The sequence below is a fragment of the Procambarus clarkii genome, chromosome 10, assembly GCF_040958095.1.
Source record: "Procambarus clarkii isolate CNS0578487 chromosome 10, FALCON_Pclarkii_2.0, whole genome shotgun sequence".
NCBI classification, from domain to species: Eukaryota; Metazoa; Arthropoda; class Malacostraca; order Decapoda; family Cambaridae; genus Procambarus; species Procambarus clarkii.
Window position 1 is genome coordinate 22,062,155 of NC_091159.1, and position 13,013 is coordinate 22,075,167.

General features: G+C 37.7%; 1 long non-coding RNA gene across 1 annotated transcript in view; it reads right to left on the reverse strand.

Moving 5' to 3' along the window:
* Positions 1-11,865, reverse strand: part of LOC123773432 (uncharacterized) — a 98,087-nt gene extending 86,222 nt beyond the window's left edge. Inside the window, exon 1 of the long non-coding RNA XR_011227972.1 lies at positions 11,823-11,865. This is a non-coding gene — a long non-coding RNA (uncharacterized lncRNA). The remainder of the gene's footprint in view (positions 1-11,822) is intronic.
* Between the last annotated feature and the right edge of the window lie 1,148 nt (positions 11,866-13,013).

Genomic DNA, 13,013 nt, shown 5'->3' on the forward strand with positions numbered 1-13,013 from the left:
CGAAAACATCTTCCAGCACCAAAACACGACTACAAATGTACCGAAAACATCTTCCAGCACCAAAACACGACTACAAATGTACCGAAAACATCTTCCAGCACCAAAACACGACTACAAATGTACCGAAAACATCTTCCAGCACCAAAACACGACTACAAATATACTGAAAACATCTTCCAGCACCAAAACACGATTACAAAATGTACTGAAAATACTCACCAAAATCATTTAAAAATACAACGACAAATCCCTCCACGGGAGTTCAACCTAGTAAGAATACCAAAACCGCCACTTGCTCGCTCACAGCATGAGTATGAGGTATACAAATCTGCAACTAAATCTTTGTCACTGGAAGATGGACGAGTTAGGGAAAGACACGATTACCCCCTACAAAATTATCAGAGGAACTGACAGGAAAGATAAAGACAAACCATTGTAGTACGGTTCGAGAAACACAAACAAGGAGACAGGTGGAAACTTAGTACCCAAATGAGTCAGACACATCAGAGAATTTCTTCAGTGTCAGAGTAGTTAACAAATCGAATATATTAGGAAGTGATGTGGTGGAGGCAGACTTCATACACAGTTTCAAATCTAGATATGATACAGACGATTAGGCTCAGGAGACTGTACACTAGTTGATTGACAGTTGAAAGTCGAGACCGAAGAGCCAGAGCTCAACCCCCGCATGCATAATTAGGAGAGTTCAATAAGCTACCGTTCACATAATGGGTATGTGGTGCACAATAAACTTCCGTTCACATAATGGGTATGGGGTGCACATTAAACTACCTCCTCCCCCCTCAGAATGAGTTTGCGGTGCACAATAAGCTGGTCCCAGTTGGCGGTAATAATCAACACACACCACTAAATAAGTCCCAGAAGAACACACATTTCAATCGTCTACCTTATTCGACTAAAAATAACTAAATTTTCTTTGAGTACATGATTTTTGCATTAAGAGAAAATATAAACATTGAGTGTAACATGGGGTACTAAACTATTCATGCCAACCGCATGTATTTTGAGATTTTTTGAGATATATACAAGAATTGTTACATTCTTGTACCATTTGATATTATTTGTACTTGATATTCTAATTTAAGATAATTAAAATTGAATTTCGTCAAAATCTGGTCCTGGGTTTGATTCTTTGTCAGAACGAGACATTTGGACACGTTTCCATGCACTCAACTACCTTACAGTAAATAGGTACCAGGGATTTAGGTGACTTATTGCAGGTATCCTGGCCCGAGAGGATTTACTGGGTGCAAATCCTTAACTGTAGCCTCTGTTTAACCCAACAGTAAAATGGGTACCTGGTTGTTAAATGATTCTTCGTGGGGTCGTATTCCGGGGACCATAGGATTAAGGATTTGCCCGAAACGCTACGCGTACTAGAATGTAAGAAAAAACTCTTGTATATATAAATAAAGGTTATTCAGCCCGTTAGGAGACTCGAATGCTGTAATTCCCTCATCTACACGGCTCAAGGCTCTATTAACTTTATTCGGCACCTACTAGCATTAAATAGCTTACAATTAAATAGCAACGTGATTGTCTCCAAAGCCAGACAGATATATGGATATTTAATAAAAGGAGTCAAAGTTAAAATGTTGTGTATCTCCTCTCACATTGAACTGCATGATAAAGTTCATGCCCTTGTTAAGTTTGCAGAAAATAAAGAAATGTTAAACATAAACTTGGACTGTCAAACAGAACCCTTAAAAGTGTCATAAAAAGAGAACTCGTAGATGAATTTAAAGAAAGTAGAATAGTGCATAACAGGAACTGGCAGACCCATTGTTCATCAAAATGAGATGTGTCAAACAAAAAAATATGTATAGGGCAAGTAATAAAATCAGCAAACTAACGGACGTTGTCACAGCTCGAATACGACTCGGCTACAAGTATCCCTGGCAGTTCGGTTTGTATAGGGATCTGTATGTAGTAAAGTGTAAAGTCTGTGGACCAAGACAGAGACTACACTAGAGCATTATATCTTAGGACTGAAATTTTTTTGCCATTTAAGAGATAGATCTAAACACACGCTGCATGAAATAGCAAACCATCTTATTACAATGAACAAATCCACAATGGCCGTGACGAGGGTCACGGCCCTCCTTGATCACGTTATTGTGATTTCTGTGTGTAGCATCTTATTACAAATTATAAAATACCTGAAATCCTTGCACTGTTCCCCCTATTTCGCTTCTAATAGATTAATGGCATTCGAGACTAATGAATAAGCGGTGAGGTGTGAAGACTAATAACAACAAACAGCCTTAATAACTCTCAAGAGGTTGATAATCCTTAAGCCCAACACCAGCCACAACCTACCTTGGCTCATGTCCAAATCTACCTCAAGGTGAGGTAATTACGAGGAGAAAGTGCTAAGCCAGTATGGCTATAACACTTTAAAATGGGAGTTGGGGACAAGAAGGGAGGATATGAGTAACGGTGGCCAACGACTTCGACCACCAGGAATCGAAAGTCAACCTAACAAAACGAGACCTTTGCTGTATCGACTAGTCCAAGCAAGATATCTACCGCCAGGGGTCCGCTATTATTAGATAGTCCTGGTGAAGGACTCAGGACAGCTGTCAAGCGAGGCCACTGCGTCACAGGTGCACGCTCAATCATCCAATCACGCGGTTTGCGTTAGCTATTCTGTTATTACTTCAAGGCTGTCATTATCATACTGTTTTGGTATGAATAAATGTGAATATTATGGTTTGGGTTTAATATATGAAATATATAATTTATTAATGGACACGATACTGTAAATAAATATGTTAGATACATCACAAAAATAGCACAAACACAAACCACGCCACTTAACGATACAGGTATATAATTTAGAGGGTTTTGTTTGCTTGTACATAAAGATGAATGATTTTTCAGGCATTTTTTATGTATATAAATCTTAGCATATATATGGAAAAAGATAAACTATAGTACCAATCTACAAAATTGGCAGCAGAGAAGACCCTCCTCACGCCATTGTGATTTATGTGTGTAAAACCCTCTTATTTATAGACCTGTACCGTTGACTAGCGTGGTAGTCAAAACACGAGAACAAATAATTAAAACATATGTGCAGAACACTGGAGAGAAATGATAAAATGATGAATGATCTTCCTGTTTTCCGAAAAGAAGATCCTGTGCAAAAAATCTATTTAATTTCTATGATAGAGCTACAGAGATTCTACATTAAATAAATGGGTGGTTTAACTGCATCTATGTGGACTTAAGAAAAGGGTTTTGGCAGTCCCACATAAGAGGCTGTTCTTGAAACTGGGACATTGTGGAGGAGTGACAGGGATACTTCTGACATGGATGAAAAACTTTGACAGAAAAAATAATGAGCAAGATAATCAGAGGTTACTGGTATAGTACCTGGAGAAATGTTACTGGTGTAGTACCACTGAGGGCCTGTTCAAGCACCAGTTCATTTTTTTACCCTTATATAAACAATCTACCAGAAGGATTACATAATTATATTAACATGTTTGCTGATAATGCCAAGCTACTCGGGAAGATAAGAAATTTAGACAATTGTCATGCCCTTCAAGAAGACCTGGACAAATAAGTGTATGGAGCAATCTTGGCAAATGGAATTTAGTAATAATCAATGCAATGTTATAGAATGTTGAATAGGAGAAAATAGGCCACACACAACCAACAAATTATGTGATTTTTTTTTTAATTCTGATAAGGGAAACAATCTACAGGCGGTTCTGAAGAGAAAAATGCCACCTGAGGACCACATAAAGAACATTGTGCTGTGACAGTAGGAGTCACACATGGGAGATTTAGACTGTGCCAGTAATGGACACCTGAAGGACAGACCAAAAGGCGTCCTTGTGGGATGTGTGAAAACGACAGGCGATCACATGTTGGGCCAGAGACCTCTCCAAATCCTTGGACTCTGACTTATCTCAATGTTCAAAAATTATTTGCATATTTCAACGCTGCCTCTAATTTCGGTATGAAACATTTTCAGCTAGGGTGTGCGTGATTAATTAAATAAACTATTATTCAATTGCAACCCCTTCAATTCTATGAGTAACAAAATGCTATCCTGTTTGATATATGGAGATACAGATTACCCTGGTACGTGCGGGGAAGAGGGGGAGGAGCATCAGTGCTATTGATCTCTTGTATTTAATCGCCTTCCATAATAGTAGAGCATTATTAGAATTCTCGGCCCTTCCCCCATTTAAGTAATAACTAACATGAGTGGCTAATGGAAGATAGTGAACTTTCATCTAATACGGTACTCGGCGTCCCCTAGAGTTAAAGCAGCCCATCCTCCTAGCATGAAAGTATTATTTATTTATTTAATAATATTGAAAGAATTTATATCAGTCTATAGTTGTTTATGTCAGTGGTATTACAGATTCCCCCGTTTGTGTATTATAGTTTAGCTTGTTTAAGTACATCAGAAAAGGTTTCAGAATAGAGATTTGTTGAGAAGCAGAGTATGGCAGAAACAACCCCCATGATTAGCATTTTTGTACATCATGATTAGTATTCCACTGGTATTACAGACTGCGGTTTTGAGTGTATATATTATGGAGATTGGGGGACCGATTGGGACTAGGCAAGTGGCAAAGTTTATCTGGGTCTCTGGGACATTTCTGGCAAGGTTAACCCCAATTGATGAGGAGCTAATGAATTTAATGACAGTTTCGCAACCTGCGCCCAAGGGACATCCGTCTTGGACAAGTTTCATATGTTTGTTGAATGTTGGTTAGATACTAGAATGTTTGAGACGATTTTCCACTGGCTTCTCGTTTTTACGCAGTTTATTTTAAGCCTGTTTCCAAAGACAGATTCGCTCTTGTAGTTTTATAATAGTCAGTGTCGAATGTCTTCACTAGGTAAGTTGTTTTCATAAGAAAACCAAGCCTATGTTCTTTTCATATTCATATTGCCAATAGATTTATTGTATCATGATATGTGAAAGCCTAAGATTGTTACGTATATCTGACTACTTGTTTGTCGAGCAAAGGTGAGAGTGTGATATGGAGATTTAGACATTTCCAGTTAGCTCAGATATTGGTGATTACGTTAATGTTATGATACTTTTTAGTTCGGATTCCCAGTTAAAATTTGAGTGAATCAGTACAGTTGTTTGTAGAGGTTGTAGTGAAGTGTTAAGTTTCGTGCTTACCCGCGTGCTTTAACCTGTGCCTAATATTTAACATTGAATGAAGTATGTACCATTAAAACAACCTAACAATAAATTGATTTCAAAGAGGCTTATAAGTCGGGTTGAGACAATAATCATTTACGAATTCCATCCTTAATTGAATCCTTACAGCTGATGGGGTTCGTATGTGTAATTATCTACGTGTGTACTCTCCTAGTTGTGCTTGAGCTTCGGCTCTTTGATCCCGCCTCTCAACTGCCAATCAACCGGTGTATACAGATTCCTGAACGTGTGTGTGTGTATACTCACCTAGTTGTGCTCACGGAGGTTGAGCTTTGGCTCTTTGGTCCCGCTGTGTGCGTGTGGGTTTAAATTTAGACAAACTAACCTTAATTTCGATAGTGACATTCCACACTATTTCCCCTAATACCAAATACAAAATTATTATCCTATTTGTGGCATATACACTGTCTCTTAGAGCAGTGCTATTTTCTTCGGTGCTCACAGCATGATACTATATGTTTACAGTAATACTGATTGTCCTCATTTTAAATAACAATTGTTTAGTTTAGCAAAAAAAAAAATATTATTATTATTTTCTACCACAGACGTGGCCACACATTTACAATGCTAACTAGCATATATACATTTTCTTCTGTCCTCAATGGACAGGGCGAGAGATTTGTCAAACATACAGTTCAGAGATTTATTGAACAACCACAAAAGGTGATCGTAGTGCTTTTAAAATGTTAGGCTAAGCTACATACGTAAATACAGATACACAGATTTATGAATGCATTAATGTGAATTTATAATGGTGAAAAGTAATTCTGATCAGCTTCCACATATACTTTATACACATACGTACACATATATTTGTTTCTTTTACTCTGACAGGGTGAGATAGCCGACAGAGAAACTAGTATGCAATTAAGAACTTAACCACTGAAGGTGATTAAGATGTTTTACAAGCTCAGGTTATATAGTTACATTACATGGTTAATCTAGGGTACAAGTCCAATATATCATCAAGTGTTCCAGTACTCATATAGTAGTTACAGAGTTCAGCATACCTCAGCCCAGGAAGGCAAAAGTCAGTCAATATGGGACATTCTACAATATAATGTTCAAGTGAGTGCATGTTTTCTCTTTCACAAAGTTGACACATTGTGTACTCGACATCTGGGTTTTGAGTACGTCCGGCCCGCACCCCAGACCAATCACACTGATTAGATGATTCCCCTGCCCTTCAAGAAGACCTGGATAAAATAAGTATAAGGAGCACTACTTGGCAAATGGAATTTAATGCGAATAAATGCCATGTTATGGAATGTGGAATAGAACACAGACCCCACACAACCTATAAAGTGTGTAATTCTTTTTAAAGATTTCTGATAAAGAAAGAGATCTAGCGGTAGTTCTAGATAGAAAACTATCACCTGAAGACCATATAAAGAACATTGTGCGAGGATCCTATGCTACACTTTCTAACTTCAGAATTGCTTTTAAACATGGATGGCAAAAAAATAAAAAAAATAAAACACGACATTTGTTAGACCAAAGCTGGAATATGCAGCGGTTATATGGTGCCCATATCTTAAGAAGAACATCAACAAACTGGAAAAGGTGCAAAGACATGCCACTAAGTGGCTCCCAGAACTGAAGGACAAGAGCTACGAGGAGAGGTTAGAGGCATTAAATATGCCAAACTAGAAGATAGAAGAAAAAGAGGCGATATGATCACTATGTACAAAATAGTAACAGGAATCGACAAAATTTATAGGGAAGAATTCCTGAGACCTGGAACTTCCAGAACATGAGGTCATAGATTTAAACTAACTAAAGAAAGCTGCGGGAGAAATATAAGAATATTCACTTTCGCAAACAGAGTGGTAGACGGTTGGAACAAATTAGGTAAGAAGGTGGTGGAGGCCAAAACCGTCAGTAATTTCAAAGCGTTATACGACAAAGAGTACTGGGAAGACGGGACACCACGAGCGTAGCTCTCATGCTGTAATTACACTTAGGTAATTACATTGAAAGTTGGGTGAGACTAGCCCCAAGCGTCTGGCTTCCAACGTTGGACAGACATATATATATATATATATATTATATATATATATATATATATATATATATATATATATATATATATATATATTATATATATATATATTATATATATATATATATTATATATATATATATATATATATATATATATATATATATATATATATATTATATATATATATATATATATATGTGTGTATATCACGAAAATAAACACGTGATTAAGAATGTGACAATGTCAGACCACGGAGGAAAAATGAAACAGGAAATTTCCTTAAGTACTTTCGTATATTAAAGGCCTTCTGAAGATGTATTTAATATACGAAAGTACTTAAGGAAATTTCCTGTTTCATTTTTCCTCCGTGGTCTGACATTGTCATATATATATATATATATATATATATATATATATATATATATTATATATATATATATATATATATATTATATATATATATATATATATATATATATTATATATATATATATATATATTATATATATATATATATATATATATATATATATATATATATATATATATATATATGTGTGTGTGTGTGTGTGTGTGTGTGTGTGTGTGTGTGCCCAACCATTTTTGTTGCGTCTGGGACTCCAATCCGGGATTCCTGATTGTGAATCGAGAAAGAACCCAACTGTACTATTTATTATATATATTACATCCCTGACTGGGAATTACACATAAAAGTCCCACATGTGGCCTGGCTTTCAGTCCGTTTCAGCCCGCACAACACCTTCAAGATTACTTTTGCTTGTCATTACAGTGATGGACTGGTGGTGGCCATCTCGTTGGAACCAGACATAATCCAGGCTGCCCCCGATGATGCAGTTTCAGCACGCACCACGTTTGCGACATCGCCTTCAGACTCTCTTCATTAATTGTTCATAAAAAATACATGGCCCGAACAGTCGTATTCTGTTCATACTAGTTCAGAACATCACATGTAGAAAGTTCTATTCCAACGTCTCATATTAGATTACTATAGGGTGGTTACAAGGCGCTGTAGCTACCTGTATAACAATACATTCTAGTCAACATTTTGAAAAATTTAATATTTTTGTTTTAGACATGTTGACGATCAGGAAGGTGCTTAGTGGGAGGAGCTTCTTTGGAAATCATGACGTCTCCGTCATAATTAGGGGGCCCGAGCTGCCTTATTCAGTGTGTTTGGCCGAGTTGCAAGACTGCAAGAAACTTGCCAGTTCGGGTGTTTGACAGTGTGTGCAGTACCAGCAGACGCAGCACAAGTGGAGAGTCAGGATACTGTCTAGTCGGTGCCCAATATCCACGTTACGATGGATATTAATCACATTGCGGACAAGGAACATTACAGCAGTGGATATGATAACGATATGTTCAGTCTACCACCAGACTTTCCGTTGGGTAACGTAATTTTTAAAGTTTTACATGTACGTTTGTGGGAAACTGCAAACTGTAATTAACACATTTTTGACTGAGCAGGATAAAATTCCTGATACTCTGAGTGTATATTAATATAGCACGTCATGAATTTATTTTCAAATAATGCAGTTCGTTACTAATCACACTGAGCCAAGCAAAATGTTGGATGTATTTCGTTTCCCTACTGAAATGGAGAGTAGATGTGATGTCACGAGTTATTACAAGTGTTAACCTGTTATTGTGTCTCATCAAAAGTGACAATGTTCGGAGCATATATTAGATTGTTTTAATTAGGAAAAAAGTGCGTTGCAGCGTGCGACTTTCTCGAAAATTTTATTTTTAAATAACAATTTGTGTTCAATTATATGAACTGAAGGCATCGACAAAGCTTGTGTTAAAAAAAACTAACGATTTCACACCTGAAAATAACGCGCGTTAGAAGCGTTAGTCTGAAGGTTAATGTGCCTACCTAAATGGTTGTGCTCAAAGATAGTCAGTGCCTGGAACTACTCCAATGATCTCGACGTCTTCATTACAGCCTAACACTGGAACCACTCCAATTATCTCGAAGGCTCCATTACAGCCTAACACTGGAACTACTGCTATAATCTCGATGTCACCATTACAGTCTAACACTGGAACTACTCCTATAATCTCGATGTCACCATTACAGTCTAACAATGGAACTACTCCTATAATCTCAGTGTCTCCATTTCAGCCTAACAAGGTTGAGTTACGAGGCTGACAGGAAACTGTTCATCTGGGTGTTGAGCAATCAGATCATCAGCAGACGTAGCAGAATACAAAACAATGTAGAAGAACTGGTTTATGTTGGATTAAAGTATAGCAAGCCAGATTACAATGAACTTCAATCGTATTACGAATGCGAGGTACTTCGACCAAAATCTAATTCCATTTGCATTGAATGGGATGGACTTTACAGATAGGATACCTTTAAATTTACACGTATTTACATCAGAAATCTGTAAATTAATGACGTACTGCTAATCAGCATAGCATTTTTACATACATTAATTCCTAAATAAATCAATGTTATACTAACCAGGGTTTTACTGATCAACATCGTCTGAATGTTGTTATGTGAGCACAATAGATTGTTTTTTGCAATTTCTTAACAATTAGTCTTGAAGTTCAAAAGATGGTTACATTTTAAGGACTGAAGACCCCTCTACAGAATGTGTTGACAATTTACTGATTTCAAGATTAAAAAGCCTAAAGATATCAACTAAGGCGTGAATTTTCACAAGTCGACGTGGAGGTACGCTAAGGTTCTCAGTTGGTGGAACACTGCTGGAAGTCAAGATGTTGTTGTTGTTGTTGTTTTAGATTCAGCTACTCGGAACAAAAAGTTACAAATAGCACGGGCTGTGGTGAGCCCGTAGTGGACTTGCCTCGCACAGGAGCGGGGCTAAATGACAAAACAAAACAAAACAAAATCGAGTTTTCTCTTCCTTATAATTGCAGGTGCCCTTTCACCTTAGTTAAGTATGTTTACGGCTGCGTTACAAGACTGGCAGGAGTGCGTGCGTCCGGGTGTTTGACAGTCAGTTCAGTACCAGCAGACGCAGCACAATTGGAAGGGCAGACTACTTCTGAGTCAATGCGCAGAATCAACATTGTGATTTATCCCAATTACATTGCACTGACAGAAAATTACAACAATGACTGTGACAATGATGGAGTTCAGTCCACGTCTAGATTTCAGAATAGATAATACGCTTTTTAAACTACTGTATGTTTGTTATATTAATAGTTCAAATCTGAAACCCAAGTCTTACTAATTATCGCCACTTTGGCTGCACAAGACACATTTCTCGAAAAAGGGATGATTTTATGTTAACCAACGTAGCACTTGAGTTTTTAATTTTAATTTACGCTGTCCAGTACAAATAACCGATTGCTTTCACTGTGAAAGTGCTGTTAGGTTAGTTGTTAAGGTTTAAGGCCTATCGTCTGCCTGGGTTATTAATACAATAATCTACAGTTTCTAAACTTCGCGTATACTTTAATTCCTAAAGCCTAAAGAATAGTTAATTAATATACACTGATAAACACTGCGAGAGGTGGTGGTGAGAGGACAACCAGATCAGTATTACTGCTGTTCTGTTTGTGTGCTTTATGAATAGTTATCAACAGTTAATGAATGTTCAAACACATAATTTTGACTTTTTAAATAGATATAATTTCAATTGGTCTTGAAACACATAATTTATTTTTATTTGTGTATTAAAGACTTTCTTCAAAGTTTGTGTTAAAGAGCTATTTATCTGAAGACAAATACAGTACTGTAGCCCAGTAAATGAAACTGTCGGCTGGCATGTGAACGCGGGTATACACACCAACAGCTAAATACCTTACTGTCTCTAAGTTATAAGTTTTACTTCTGACTTGTTAATTTTGACACTGCTACAGATCCAATTTGGACTGAAGAAGTCAAGACTGAAACGCAGAAGACTCTCTTTCCAGCTTCTAGCTCACACTCCCCTTACCCTTGCTACTAGCATTACAATTAACACCACAACCACTACTAGCATTCTGTATTACTTTCAAGGCTACTAATATTTCTAACACTACTATCACACAGCAACGTACACAGTCTCTCGTGACTTAGCATTCTAGATTTGAAACACAATAAAGACACCAGCGCGCGTCGTCCGCTGGGTTGGGGAAGGTGGGATATGGTCAGTAGTCACGCCTGGACGTGCTCAGTGGGGTGCCCCTCTGATGACAACCCGTCCACTCCTATCGTATAATACACCACATTTTGACGTTAAAAGCCCCACCGTCAAAATATTCAACCCATTCTTTTGTTTAGAGAGTACTTTTTGTAACTATGTGGACCATTGTAATATATAAACGTAATGGACAATTAGTAGAATTATGATATATTGTATATTATTTAATCAAAATTTGTCTAATTCAAATTCTTTGTTACTACTTCGATCTTTATTAAATAGTTTAAGAACATTATACCCCGTTTTTTTATAGTACGTCACCTCTTGGTTTCCCATAATCGGGCTCAGGAACTCTGATAGACTTTACGAGGTTTCCCTAGAGCCTAACCTAATCACAGATGACCTTCCCCACGATGCAACCCACAACTGTTCCCTATGGTCAAAGCGCCTATGGTCAAAGGTTAAAACTTACCTTATTTAGGTCCTGCTCACACCATGTGGTCCTTCCACGAGCCCTCAGACTCTTTTGTTCACTGTCCACCACCAATAATTAAATAATTAGTTTTGTCGGGGGACTGGAAGTGTGTTCGACCTTGGGTCTCCCGTCCCACCCAATGTCGAACTGACCCTACCCAGTTTGCAACTGCCAACCCGTCCTCAGACCAAGTCCATTCCATCCAGTGGTCGACACCAAACTGACGTATTCATCAATTTTAACAATTATTATTATTATTAGCATACTGTGCGTATTTAGGCATTGGTTAGGTTAGGTGTTTGGGTTCTGTTGGCGATTATTTGCATATGTAGTACAAGGGTGAACCATTTACAGCGTTGTGGTTCGAACAAAAGTCGTCAGTGAAGCACTTGTTCGAGAAGTGTTCGAACGTCATCAGTTGCGATCATGAGAAAATCCAGCCCGTCCTCCAAACAAAGATCCAAAAGTGATTCCATGCACCCGCCAAACCCCCTGTTTATGAATGAAAAACGTTTTACACCCGACTCAACTGATTTCGTTCGAACACTTTCGGAACAATTGCTTCTCTGACGAATTTTGTTCGAACCCAGCCCGTCCTCCAAACAAAGATCCAAAAGTGATTCCATGCACCCGCCAAACCCCCTGTTTATGAATGAAAAGCGGTTTACACACGACTCACAACTGCTGACGTTCGAACATATCCGGAACAAGTGCTTCACTGACGAATTTTGTTCAGCCCGTCCTCCAAACAAAGATCCAAAAGTGATTCCGTGCACCCGCCAAACCCCATGTTTATGAATGAAAAGCGGTTTACACACGACTCACAACTGCTGACGTTCGAACATATCCGGAACAAGTGCTTCACTGACGAATTTTGTTTGAATCACAACGCTATAAATGCTTCACCCACGTACTACAAATACAAATAATCGGCAACAGAACCTAAACACCTAGCCTAACCTATCCTATGCCTATATATACACAATATGTTAATATATTATAATATTAATTTATACTTGAGAAAATTCTCGTTTTGAATGAACAGCATGTTAAAATTTATGAATGCGTCTGTGGGGTTGACCGCCGAATGTAATGGACTTGAGTCGAGGACGGGTTGTTTTGTTCGAATCACAACGCTATAAATGCTTCACCCACGTACTACAAATACAAATAATCACCAACAGAACC